General features: G+C 43.2%; 1 long non-coding RNA gene and 1 other non-coding gene across 4 annotated transcripts; both read left to right on the forward strand.

Annotated features, from left to right (window-relative positions):
* The first annotated feature begins 487 nt into the window (after positions 1 to 487).
* LOC124966688 (uncharacterized) lies at positions 488 to 12,273 on the forward strand. Of its 3 annotated transcripts, none has more exons than XR_007105392.1 (5): positions 488 to 934; positions 1,367 to 1,503; positions 2,127 to 2,229; positions 10,412 to 10,528; positions 11,506 to 12,273. It is a non-coding gene; the product is annotated as an uncharacterized LOC124966688 (long non-coding RNA). The 3 variants fall into 3 exon arrangements; XR_007105393.1 differs by having other exon boundaries at positions 10,415 to 10,528; XR_007105391.1 differs by lacking the exons at positions 10,412 to 10,528; positions 11,506 to 12,273 and adding an exon at positions 4,921 to 6,961 and having other exon boundaries at positions 497 to 934.
* Positions 11,552 to 11,656, forward strand: LOC124967666 (U6 spliceosomal RNA). The gene has a single exon (XR_007105587.1). It is a non-coding gene; the product is annotated as a U6 spliceosomal RNA (small nuclear RNA).
* Positions 12,274 to 13,091: the final 818 nt, after the last annotated feature.

The raw sequence follows: 13,091 nt of genomic DNA on the forward strand, positions 1-13,091 counted from the left end.
CACACGCTCTAGCACTGAGTCAACAACCCCAGACCTACAGTTACTCTTGTTGGGTGCTGATATGGAATGTAAAAATATTTATCCATGTTGTGTGTGCAAAAACCAGCATCTAGTTTTTTTAAGATGAAGCAAGGGGCCGTATTATGTATTATGGCCGCATTGGGTATAAATAGCAATATGCCTTGATGTTTTGATAATCGCTGTGAGCAAAAGAATTCATTTTCATAGGAAAATGAAGTTTAACTAACTTCAATTTAGATTCAGTTACATATGAAGTGATTGTCAAAATCTGTAAACAACTTGGGTGGTGGTGCACCCCGTAATCCCAGTGGCTCCAATGGCAAGCAGGATCACAAAAAAGTTCGAAATCAGCCTCAGCAATATAGCAAGACCTCGTCTCCGTGAAAAATGAAAGGGACTGGGGATGCAGCTCAGTGGGAAATCGCCCCGGGCTCAATTCCCAGCATCTCACACCGCCCCGCACATCCCCCCCAAAACAAAACAAAACAAAAACCTGGGCACTGGCCGTCTATGGGCTAGCGAAGCACCGCCTCCTCCCTGCAGCCCGGAACTCCGACTCCCGGCGGAAAGCTCCGGCCGGACCTGCGCTCCGAGGCGGGACGGACAGGGGTGTGGGACAACATTTACCCAGAAGACCTGCGGCGCGAAGAGGCACGGAGCCAATGGGAACCCCGCAAAGGGACGTCGACGGGCGCGTGCTACGCGTGAGGGCGGGACTTCCTGCCGGGGCGACGCTGCTGTGTTCATTGGCTTAAGGATCCCGGAGCGTCGGGTCACGAAGCGGGAGGACGGGGTTGTGCCAGCTGCCCAGAGACGGCAGCCACAGAGCCGGGCTTGGGCCTCCTTGGCCCGACCCCCGTCGCGCCCGCTCCCGGCTCGGTGGGCGGAGGCCGCGCCCATGAGTCCGACTCAGGTGGGTGGCAGGCCCAGCCCGACCGCCTCCGAGGCCGCAGCCCGGAGGGAGGGAGGTGCTGCGCCCTCGGAAGCGCGCTGGCCTCCAGAGCCCGGCGCCTCCGAGCGGCCTGGCTTCAGCCCCCTGCCGAGCCGGCGCCTGTGCCCGTGGGGCAGAGCGAGGTGGAGGCGCCGGGAGGGCGCCCGAGGTGGAACCAGGGGAGGGGCGAGTCCAGGGCGGGGGGGGGGGGGTTAAAGTTGGGGTGGGACGGACTAGGGAAGGAGGGCAGGGACACTTAGTAGGGCCCTGCGAAGACCCTAGTCCACTTGTGCCGGAAGAGGGCACATGCGAAGGATTTCCTACTACATCCATGTGCCTAAGGACGAGTAGGGAGTAAAGGTCCATCTCATGGTTTTTTTTCCCTTTCATTGTTTTGACTTGAAAATCTGAAAGAATGGAGTTGGGAGCAGCTTTCAGAGTGGTCCTGATACCGCCGTTTCCCGGTGTCGGGTTCTGCTCCTTCTAATGTTGAAGATTGAACACTAGAGAAGCACGCCAAGGCAAGCATACTAAGCAGGTTTTATTTAAAGGTAATAATGCAGACTTCTCCTAGCAGGAAGAAGGGGGCCATGGCTGATGTTCTAAAGTCCCCAGAAGTGAGCGCACCCTACCTCTTTTATAGGTTAAATTCTCTCTTGTTCTCCAGTTCTCTCCCCCCTTATCTCTCCTTCCTGCCTAGTGACTAGGCCTGGTTTTGCATAAAGTGAGAAGCCATGGGCAGGGGGAGGGCCAAGGTGATTCAGGCAAGTAAGGGCCCAGGGCGCATTAATTAGCAGCTCCTTGCTTGCAGACCTTGATAAAGGCAGGTAAATTTGGTAATCAATGGGCTCTGGAGATCCTTGACATTCCATTCTTCCAGGAACACTCTCCAACTTCCAGAGGCAAATGACTTCATGGCTTCATTTCCTCCATTTGACCCGATTCCCCTGTTTCTACACTACCTGTCCTTAATTCTGGCTTCAGTCCTAGGCTGGATTTTGGATATGGTGATTCAGAGATATTACAGGTGAACACATCCCATGGGATTGGACATAAGTTCCAAAAGTCAGGGAAGGTATCAGGTCTGGAGCTTTCATAGGATTAGAAGGTGTGAACAGGACCAGGGCCTGGCCTGTGGACCAGATTGAAAAGGAAGAATCTTATTTTATTTCAGATGCGCTCTTTAGTGAGGAAGGTGAGTGCTCAGACTTGGAAGGTACACTATGGGGGATGTAGGAGGATATCCTTGACCTCCCTTCAAAAAGAGCAGATCTGAGGTAAGTGTTCTATTTGTACAGAAGGAGGCCTGGAATGGAGAAGTAAGTTGTTAAACCAGTAGGCTCTGTAGACCCTTAGAACCACTCTGTGAAACAAGGGAGATAGCAATTGGGATAGTGGAACATTGGTCCAGATGTGCTTTCTCATACCATGGACTCCAGGAAACATCCTTCCAAACAATGTAACACGCAGGCCTGGTTGCTGAAGGGAACAATGACTGAGCTGCCTGCTTGGCCTCTTCCAACAATTTAAGAATTTATAAAATACTTATTACCCTAATTAACCCATATCCTACTTGTGTATACATAGCTAGGCAGTTCGAAGTTAATGCAATCAACAGATTATATTTAAGCACTTCATAATTGTCGGAATGTTCATTTACCTTTAAGTATTTGCTTACAAAGAAAATTTGTATATATTACATGTTTTTTTTTTTTTTTTGTAAACCTTAAGAAGTGGGGGAAATACCCAAAATTTCAAAATTCTTCCACTTCTTTTGCATTGAAAACATAAAACTTTGATTCTGTAGACTGTAATTGCCAATGCAGCATGTTCTACTTATCTTTATGCCAACATGAACCTTATTGTGTGGGAATCATTTTTTGTCTTCATTTTACAGATACAATCACTGAGGCTTAGGGGAGGTTCTGTCCTTGTCCAGAGTCACAGAGGTGCTAAGCTTAGCCTCAGGTCACTTTGCTCCAGGGCAGGGAAGAGCCACTGGTGTTCATTTTCTGTGGTCTGATTCTTTCCCTATAGACTCACCTGGTTTACTACAGAGTGTAGTTGGACTCTGTGCACTGTACCCACCTCTACCTGAGTAGCCCCCTCCTCTACTACTGTAGCTTTAAATGTTCAGGCATCGAAATGTTTGTTTAAGTGAACTCGACAACCTTGCCTGTTCCTGGTCAGGTTAGTCTTCAGGTGTATGAAAACTGCCTTCCCTCCTTTCACGTTGCTGGCATTCTTAGGACCTGCCCATGCCAGAAGATCATTTTGAGGGAAAGTGGGATCAGCCATAAGTGTGGCTAGGCCTAAAGTGGGAATGTGGAGGTGAGTGCAGCTGATCTTTGATTACAGATAGGTGGAGAGTGAAGGTCATATTGTTCATGAGACATCACGTGCAGTGCAGAATCAGTGGACAGTCAAATCAGCAGTTCAGTACTGGTGTGTGAGAACTGCAATGTTCTTATGTAGCTTTGGTAGTTGATTTAAAGCAAGAAGCAGGGCTAGATGGGAGACCTTCAGAGTAGGACCTGGGGGCTGCTCCAGGCATTTGAGAAGCTTGGCATTTGGTCATTACAGGGCAGTTAGGATTCTTCTTGCCTATGTCACGCACTGCCTTGATTACATGTATAGTAGTATGTTGGGAAGTCACAGAAATGTTTGTGGTGCAGACTGGAAGGGGATGGCATGGGCTGAGGGACTGGAGATGTGAGGGAGGTGCCATCCAGAGTGATGTGCAGGCAGGATTGGGACTGTATGGCCCTACAGGCACTTAAGGGAGAGAAGTGAACCTGCATTTGATTCTCTGGAAGGCAAGAATTGGGGATCCCAGGGAGATTGGCTGATATAAGAGGAGTAGGACTCCATTCACCAGGCTGTGATGATGCTTTTCTTCCCTCACACCCCTTCATTCTACTTTTATTCTGTTATAGACTCAGTAATTGGTGGAAATGAGGGAAGAGCAGGCCCCAGGACCACCAGGACTGCTTATTTCTTCCACATTGGAGTGGGCTAGAGGCTCAGTAAGGAATGGATGTGTGGGTTGGGAAGAGGAAAGACTGAAGATCCTGGAGAGGAAGGACATCATTTTTTTCACGCATAAGCTTCTAATTTTGTGAATGTAGGGCCTACCCATGCCAGGAATCTCAGGCATTCACCTGGTCACTGCGTGTGAGGATCAGAGTCATTTCTGCAGGAAATTCTTATGATTTTAGATGGATGATATCTGGGTCATATTGCTCTAGGTATGTGCTGGCTTTTCCCTTTCCTTCTTTCACCTAGAACGGCCAAGGCCTGGCTTAAATAGTTACTCACCTTAAGCCAGAGACAGTCCCCTGAGTTTTGGACAGGGTAGATGCCAGGAGTTATAGCTCTGGTGTAGGAGCTGGGAAGGAGACTGATGGGAACTGGATGCAAATCACACTGCAGGCCTGTTCAGTGACCATATCTCATTTCTGCCTTTTCTTCCCCATTTCATTCCCCTCTTACTTTTGACCTTTAGCTCTTCACATTTCTGGCTTCACCTCTTGTAGGTCTCTTCTGTTTAGCCTTTTCTGGTACTCTTGGCTTTTGACTCAGGGTGTTTTGAGGTCCTTCAGTAGTCCTTGTACACCATCCACTCTTATAGTCATATAGCTCTGGTTCTGGGCACAACTTTCTATACACTGCTTACCATTTATCAGCATCCATAACCCAATTGAAGACCATTTGCAGAGCAGTGAGTTGAAGACTGACCCTCCTGTCTACTCTTCCCATCCCTTGCATTTCTACCTATTGTAGGGCTCTCTGGTGGTGAGAATGTTCCAGGCCCTGCTCTGCCCAGCAGGTCTTTGTCTCACTGATTAGTATCTAATTCTTGTCAGCAATCCCATGGATCAATTTGTGTGTGTGTCAGACATTTGCTGTGGTGCTGCCTGTTTCAGCTAAAGTGATCTTGCATATTATTAGCATATCTATTCTTACAGGTTGTTGGCATGGAGCTGTAGTTGAGGAACTTCCTTCTGAGCAAGGTGTGTCTGGGAACATCCACTCAGAAGTCCTATGAAACACACAGCTCACTTTTGGAAGACATTCTTCATCTGACTGAGCACAGTGGAACACCTCCTGAGCATGAGCTGCACAAGTGTTGGCAGGGCTTTACCAGCACCCACAATAGCTGCTTAGAGCAGATCACTCCAGAAGCAAGCAGAGGCCTTTATTTCTGAAGAGCCGTGGAGTTCACATAGTGGAGAGGACCTTAACATGCAGGGAGGACGGGAAGGACTTCAGTGCCAACTCATATCTTTTTCAGCAAAGCCCCTCGCAGTGGTTGGAAACCACCTGAGGACATCCAGGACAAGGAAGACTTTAAAGTGGACAAAATGATTATGTCTGCAGATTATGTGGGAGAGACTTTTGCCACCAACATATGCTGTATGAGCACCAAAAAATCCACACTAGGGAAAGGCCTTATGAATGTAGTGAATGTGGGGATCATATTTAAGTACAACTCCCACCTTATTAAGCATCAGCAAAATCACACTGGAGAAAAGCCATACAAATGTAGTGAATGTGGGAAAGCCTTCAGTCTCAAATACGATGTTGTTGTACACCAGAAAATTCACACTAGAGAAAGGCCCTATGAATGCACTGAATGTGGGAAACCCTTCATTAGAAAGCCCCACCTTATTCAGCACCAGAAAATCCACATTGAAAGATTCTTTATGAAAAGCTCTGATCTCATGGAGCACCAGAGAATTTCCAGGCCAAGGTCTTTTGAATGTACTCAGTGTGGGAAAGCTTTCATTACACAGTCCTTCCTTATTAGTCACCAGAAAAATCTGTACTGGAGAAAGGCCTTACGAGTGCAGTCAATGCAGGAAATTCTTTGTGTTACATGCTAAACTTATCAGACATCAGAAAGTTCACACTGGAGAACAACCTTACTGTTGTGAATGTGTGAAATTCTTTATGTACAGCTCCAGATTTAGTATTTGTCAGAGAATACACAGTGGAGAAAGACTTTATGAATGCAGCCAGTGTGAAAAATTGTTTAGATACCGCTCCACCCTGATTAGACATCAGAAAGTTCATACTGGAGAAAGGCCTTCTTTTTAGACAGCTCCACATTTCTTATTCATCAGAGTTCACACTGGTGAAAAACCTTACAAGTGCAGCAAGTGTGGGAAATTCTTTAGCTATCACTCCATACGTGATACACATCAGAGAGTTCACAGTGGGGAAAGGCCTTATGAGTGTAGTGAATGTGGGAAATTCTTTTACCACAACTCAAATCAAATTAGACACTGGAGAAATCACATTGGAGAAAAGCCTTATGACTGCAACAAATTTGGGAAAGGTTTTAGCCAAAATTCCCACCTCATTCAGCACCCAAAAGTTCACACTAAAGAAAAATATGAGTGCAATGTGGCAAAATCTTTATGAACAGTTCAACACCCATTAGTTTTCAGGGAGTTTACCCTGGAGAAAAACCTTATGAGTGCTATGAATATGGGAAAGTCTTTAGATACAATTTGAGCCTCATTAAACATAGGAGAATTCACATGGGAGGAAGGCCTTAGGGCAGTATGTGGGAAGGACTTTGACCAAAACTCTCACCTCATTCAGCACCAAAAGTTCACACCAGATAAACTTAAAAGTAAATGTGGAAAGACTTCAGACAAATATGCTCTGATTTACCATTGAGAACTAGTTTTTTTTTTTTATTTCTAAAATGCCAATAACAAAATGTATCATCATTACAATGTTAAAGTGTACAGCTCAGTAATTGTTCACATTGTGCAATGAATATCCAGAAGTCTTTTCGCCATACAAGATGAAAACTCTATATCCTTTTAACCACTCATTTTCCATTACACCCAACCTCTAACAACCACCTCTCTGAACTTCATTAGTACTCTCTATAAGGAAATTGTTTTTCTATTATTTTGTGTCTTATGTTTTCAGAATGATTCAAATTTTCTTTTTTAAGGCTGAATAAAATCCCATTATAGGTATATAACACTTTATCTGTACATAATGGGCATTTGATTTAAATTCATTTCTTTGCTATCGTGGATGACTCCTGAGTATACAGATAAATTTTTGAGGATTTGCTTTTAAAAAAAATTACATATTTGTGGGGGGCAGCTACTGCTAGGGATCAAACCTAGGGCCTCACAGGTGCCTAGACAGACATTCTTCCACTGATCCCAGCCCCTCTGCTATAAATTCTTTTTGGGTATGTAGGCAGCAGTAGAATTGCCATATCATAGGATATGTAGAATGGTTTTCATAGCAGGTATTCCATTTTGAAGTCTCACCAATACTGCAGGTGCTTGTTTCTCATGTGCTCCACAATGCTTTCTCTTTTTAAATGGTTATTTGAATGGATGTGAGATATTTCATTTTGATTTGCATTTCCCTAATGATTACTGATGAACATTTTTTCATTTTTCTCTTGCTCAGTGTTTTTGGAAAAATGTTTATTCAATTCTTTTGATGCCCTTTTTCTTCTCTCCCTTTCTCGCTGTTGGGGACCAAATCCAGAGCCTCACACATGCTAGACAAGCACTTAGCCACAGAGCTACACCATCCAGCCCCTTGAACTCATTTTTGTATGAGGTACAAGTTCATTTTCATTCTTCCGCATGAGTATCCAGCTTTTTGAACACTTTCTTCAAAAGATTCCTTTCCCAAATCTTTCTACACTGTCATCACATGTCTGTGCCTAAGTATGTTTTTTAAAAAATTTCATTGCTGTGTCAACTTCTCATTACTATAATAAATAACAGTAAAATCAACTTAGGAAGTTTTCCAGGCAGGGTGGCACATTCCTGTAATCCCAGCAACTTGGGAGGCTGAGGAAGGAGGATCACAAGTTCAAAGTCATCCTCAGTAATTTAGCAAAACCCTAAGCATCTTAGATCCTTTTTATAAAATATAAAAATGGGTGGGGATGTGATTCAGTAGTTAAGCACCCCTGAGTTCAATCCCCAGAACAACAACAACAACAAAAAGTTATAATTTTGGAGATTTCAGTTCACATTCACTTGGCCATTGCTTTTGGGCTTGTGGCAAGTATGTCATGATGGGAGTATGTAGCAGAAACCACCTCATGGCAGCCTGGAAGCAAGAAAGGGACAGGCTGCAAGATTCAAAAGCTCCTTTGAGGGAACATCCACATGACCTAACTTCCCACTAATTTCTAGACTAGTCATCCTCTAGTAGAGGCCACAAACTGATAACCAAGCACATAACACATGGACCTTTGGGGGACATAACCACAGCACTGGATAGTCAATTAACCATCCCAAAGTAATTCTGAAGAAAATGATAGCTGTACTAGAAAAAGGTGTTTATCAGGAAATCAGTAAAAATGTACCCCTGTCAATTTCTTTATACAGAATTGAAAACTCGGGACTTAATGGGTTATGAGTAAGTGGAGCCCTGTGCCCTCTTTGGATTCCCAAAATTTTATTTCCTGGAGCCCTTTCCTGGGCATTGGGCCTACACTCACCAGATAACTACTCAACAAGTCTCAGAAGTTTGAGGTAGAGGCTGGAAACTTATCCAGAAGACAAAACAGGAGGGAGCGCTGACGCGCATGGGAGTCAGAAAGCGGGACTTCCTGCACCTGGCGGCAGTCCCTTTAGGTTTTCTCTGTTGCTTTGAACCTGTTCAGAAACTTTGGCTTAGACTGAGGTGAAGAAGGGAGAAAGTGAAAGAAGAGGCTGTTGTCCCCTGCCCAGAGTCAAGAGATAATGCAATTGAGCCAGGCTAGGGATTCCAATGCCCTTGTCCCTGTCCTGGCCATTTGCCCCACCTGACTCTTCCCTGGCTCAGTTGGTGAAGGTCCCTCTCATGAGGTGACATGAAGGAGGTATGGTTTCCCAGGTACTCCCATGGCCCAAAACCCACTATGCAAAGCTAAAGCCTGGGTGGAGGGGTGCCTGCTAAGTTCAATGCAGATCTGAGCCTGTGTCCAGAAGAGAGGCAGGGAGATCTTTGAGAAGGCCACAGCAAAACTCCCATGGGAATTCTGGTGGAGGTGGAACTGGGGAAGTGGAAAGAAAGGGGACATCATAAGATTTCAGATTGATCATAAAACTAGAGCCTAAAGGATTTCCTGATACATCAACTATGTCTGATAAGAGTGGGGAGTGAAGGTTCAGCCCATATTTTTTGCCTTAACATCAGAGAATAGAGATTAGTAGGACAACGAAGGGAGCATGATTTGTTGGACTGAGTTTTGGGCATGGTGCTTCTCTGACATTTCAAGGTATAGATATTAGAGCATAGATAGGTGGTCATCAAGGTCTGGAGCAGAAGTGGACTGGGCTGGAGCTTTCAAAAGGTGGAGAATGGGGAACACACCGGAGGGGATTGCCATAGATACCAGATTTAGGAGGGAGGGATTCAAAAGTTGTTATTTCACATAGGCCCTGTGGTGAAAAAAAGGGAGAGCTGAGACTGGACAGCAGAGATAAGGAGGTCAGGGTCTAATGATCCCTCCCTCTAAAAAGGAGGAGACCTGACGTGGGAGGGGCCCTGTCCTCTGTCTATACAAAGGGAGACCTGGGTGGGGTAAAGAGCTGGTGGGATACCAGCTGAGATGTGAAGTGGTAAATGAGTCTCCAACAAGTAAATTCAGCAACCCCTCAGGGCACTCCTTAAGGACATGGAGAACCTTTTGCACAGAGCAGCTGCAGACTCTACAGATTGTAACTATTGGGTCACTTTCAACCCACATCCTATCTTGGGTTTTTAACAGTAGTGTGATCTTGCATGAAGCTATTCCTTAGTAAGTCTAAACTAAATTTTAAGGAATTAAAGACACAAAATGGAGCAATTCATTTTCTGTGGTCCCACTGCCCTACTAGCAAGTTAGATTCTTTTCAATGGTATTATCAATACTCACAATTTATGCTCTAAATATTTCCTTCTTGATAAGTCCCTACTGTGACATGTGATTTTCCATGACTTTTTCTGTTAATGGGTTCTAGTGCAACAAATAGATTTATTTAGGAAAAAAAAAAAAAAAAACAGGTAGTGATTATGTGACTCTGATAGCTACACAAATCTATATATCTTGCGATATGGGAAATTTACTGGGGCTGGCCCTTTGGCTATTCTTTTGTCATAATGAAAGCATCTAATTTGAATCTGCATCTGCAGATTTCAGTCAATCCTAAGTGAAGATATTCAGAGAAATGTAAATGAATACTGAACATGTACAGCTTTTTTCCCTTGCATTCTTCCTTGAACAATGCCGCATTAACACTACAGAGAATTCACATATTTGTTAGGTCCTTAGGCCAAAGTAACTTCAGTTTGAAAATCAGCACTTGCCCACCCCAAGAGTCCCTAACTACCAAAACCACAGCAAAGACATCAAATAACAGTCACAGGGCCAGACAAGTTATTTTTTTAACCACTCCACTGTACATGACTATGTAGTTATGGTGTTTTTTCCAGCAGGTTGCTGCTCCTTGCAGAGGGACAGTCTGGCAGACTGTTAGTAAACCTTTACTTGAACTCAGAGATGTGTCTCTCTTGGACATTTGTGCCAGCTACCCTAACAATATTCAGTATGTAAGTAATCTAGAGATTATTTAATGTATACTGAAGGATGTGCATAAGTTATATACAAATACTATAACATTTCATGTATGAGACTTTAGCATACTCAGATTTTGATATCTAGGGGTAGAAACTGGAAACAATCCCCCATGGATATCAAGGGATAACTATATACCTGGAACATTTTTAATCTCAACACAGGGAAAGGGTGAAATCACTAGAATGATACACACTTTGGTGCACATTAAAACAAAGGGGCTCTTTGTACTGAATACAGATATTTTCAAGTGTGAAGCTGTCCTTCAGCAAGTTTGCTTTTTCTCCCTCAAAACTGATATTCGATCTGATGGGAAATTCAGTTGCATACTTCATTCAGATGTATCAAGAGTGTGAACACTTGGTCACCACTACAGTTGCCACCTGGCCAGACCCACCCTCTCAACCGGATCACGTCTCCTGAGTTGACTTCTTGCTCTGTAAGCCAGAAAGGCAGCATGGATAAAGAGCAATACAGTCTAGTACAATGCCTTTTCTGCTCAGATCCTTGCCATTTCTCCCAACGTATTAATTGTGAACTGAAAAATTCCCAAATTACCTGTCCTCTCACATCTGGCCTGGCCCCTGTCCACTCTCACTCATAAGTATTAGTATTAGTCCCTTCACTTTCTCTGGAAGAGGTAATTCTGTCCAATTTGTTTATCTGCTTTCAAGTAGGTATTGGCGATTGAACCCAGGGGTGCTTACCACTCAGTAATATCCCAGTCCTTTATTTTTTAAAAAAAAATTTGAGACGGTCTTGCCAATTTGCTTAGGGCCTTGCTAAGTTGCTAAAGTTTGCCTCAAACTTGCAATCCCCCAGCTTCAGTCTCCCAAGTCACTGATATTATTAGTACCATTCTACTAAGTAGTCTCACATTTCTCAATTCTTAACACAAGTCATGATTCATTAGTAACAGTCTGCTTCTGTTTTTTTTTTTTTTTTTTAATAGTTCCCCAATTCACGTAGAGTGAAATCTTCAAAATGGCTTGCCCTATGCTCACTCTGGCAGAACATATACTAAAATTGGAATGATACAGAGAAGATTTGCCTGGACCCTGTGAAAGGATGACATGCAAATCTGTGAAGTGTCTGGAATTTGTACAGTTCTTATAAGGTTATTTGATGAGTCTATATTTTCAAGAAAATAGACTCTAGGTACAATGGGTAATATCTGGTATTGAAATTGTTACTTTCATATAAAAACATTAATGTAATTGAAATGAAAACAGGGGGAGTCACACTTGAAATGTTGTGTGCAAATATGTTGTTAGTATGTATTTTGGGTGTGAGAAAATGTCAATGTGCTTCTCCTCTTTATTTTACTTAGAAAAAAATAACAGCCTGCCTGCTGCATGTGTCTCTCTTCCAGCACATTGCTCAGTGTATCCCTACTCTTCTTGGGCTCACTCACTTGGTTATCTTTGTTCCAGGACCCTTATTCTTTCTGGAAGGGATCAAACATGATCTGACATTAGTCTCTGTTCTGACTCTTCTGCACCTGGAACTAATTCCTGTAGATATCCAATAAATTCCACTTCATCTCCTTTAGTATTTACTTAAATGTCCTCCTACTAGTTGAGATTTTTTTTTAATCTATGGGGGAAAAAATTTAATCATGAGAATATAACGCCTCTCCTTAGCACACATAACTTTTTCTTATAATTATGTGTCACATAAAAACAGTACACAATCGTCTATGTTGTCATTGATAGTTACTCTCCATCAGTTCTGATTAGAATTGGAGCTTCATGAGTGGGGTGTTTATCCTTCGAATCTTCATGTGCTCAGTTCACTCCCACTAGTCCCTGGACTACAGTAGAGACTTTATGGGTATTTGATTAGGAGTGAATAAATATGACACTTCAGATTTTCTAGCAATTTTTACTATTCCTGAAAAGCTGTCTGAATGCTTTGCTTACATCTCCCTTCAAGCTGGTATCACTCAGTGTATTTATGAATCATAAAACAACATAAGATAAATCACAATTTAGAAAGCAGTAGCTTCATAGAAGACAAGTTTCTTATGTAACGACATGCTCAAATTCATACCCTCACTTTTTAGACCTTAGGATCCTTCAAACTAAACTGAGACAAATCTTTCTCACATGTCTAAGATACGGTTTCCCAGAGTTATTTTGGCTACTAAATTTAGATAACCAGATAATCATTAATTTCACTAATATTTTCCTACATTATCTCAACTCTCCATGCATTGTCACTGTAATTGCAGTTTCATGTAATCCTGTCTCACTAAATGATTAAGGAGGCCATTAATTTAAGGATATCTCTTTAATGAGATTGCCTTTGCTGTTACATAAGCAAACCTGAACTTAACCTGAAAATATTTCTTGTAACTAACTTAAAGTGAACATACTGTCAGGCGTGGTCGCTTTGAGTCTGAGGCAAAAGGATCACAAGTTCAAAGCCAGCCTCAGCAACAGCATGGCCCTAAGCAACTTCAGTGAGACCCTGTCTCTAAATAAAAAGCAAAACAAAACAGACAAACAACAAAAAAGCTAAAATGAGCATCAGCCT

The sequence above is a fragment of the Sciurus carolinensis genome, chromosome 16 (genome assembly GCF_902686445.1).
Source record: "Sciurus carolinensis chromosome 16, mSciCar1.2, whole genome shotgun sequence".
Taxonomy (NCBI): Eukaryota; Metazoa; Chordata; class Mammalia; order Rodentia; family Sciuridae; genus Sciurus; species Sciurus carolinensis.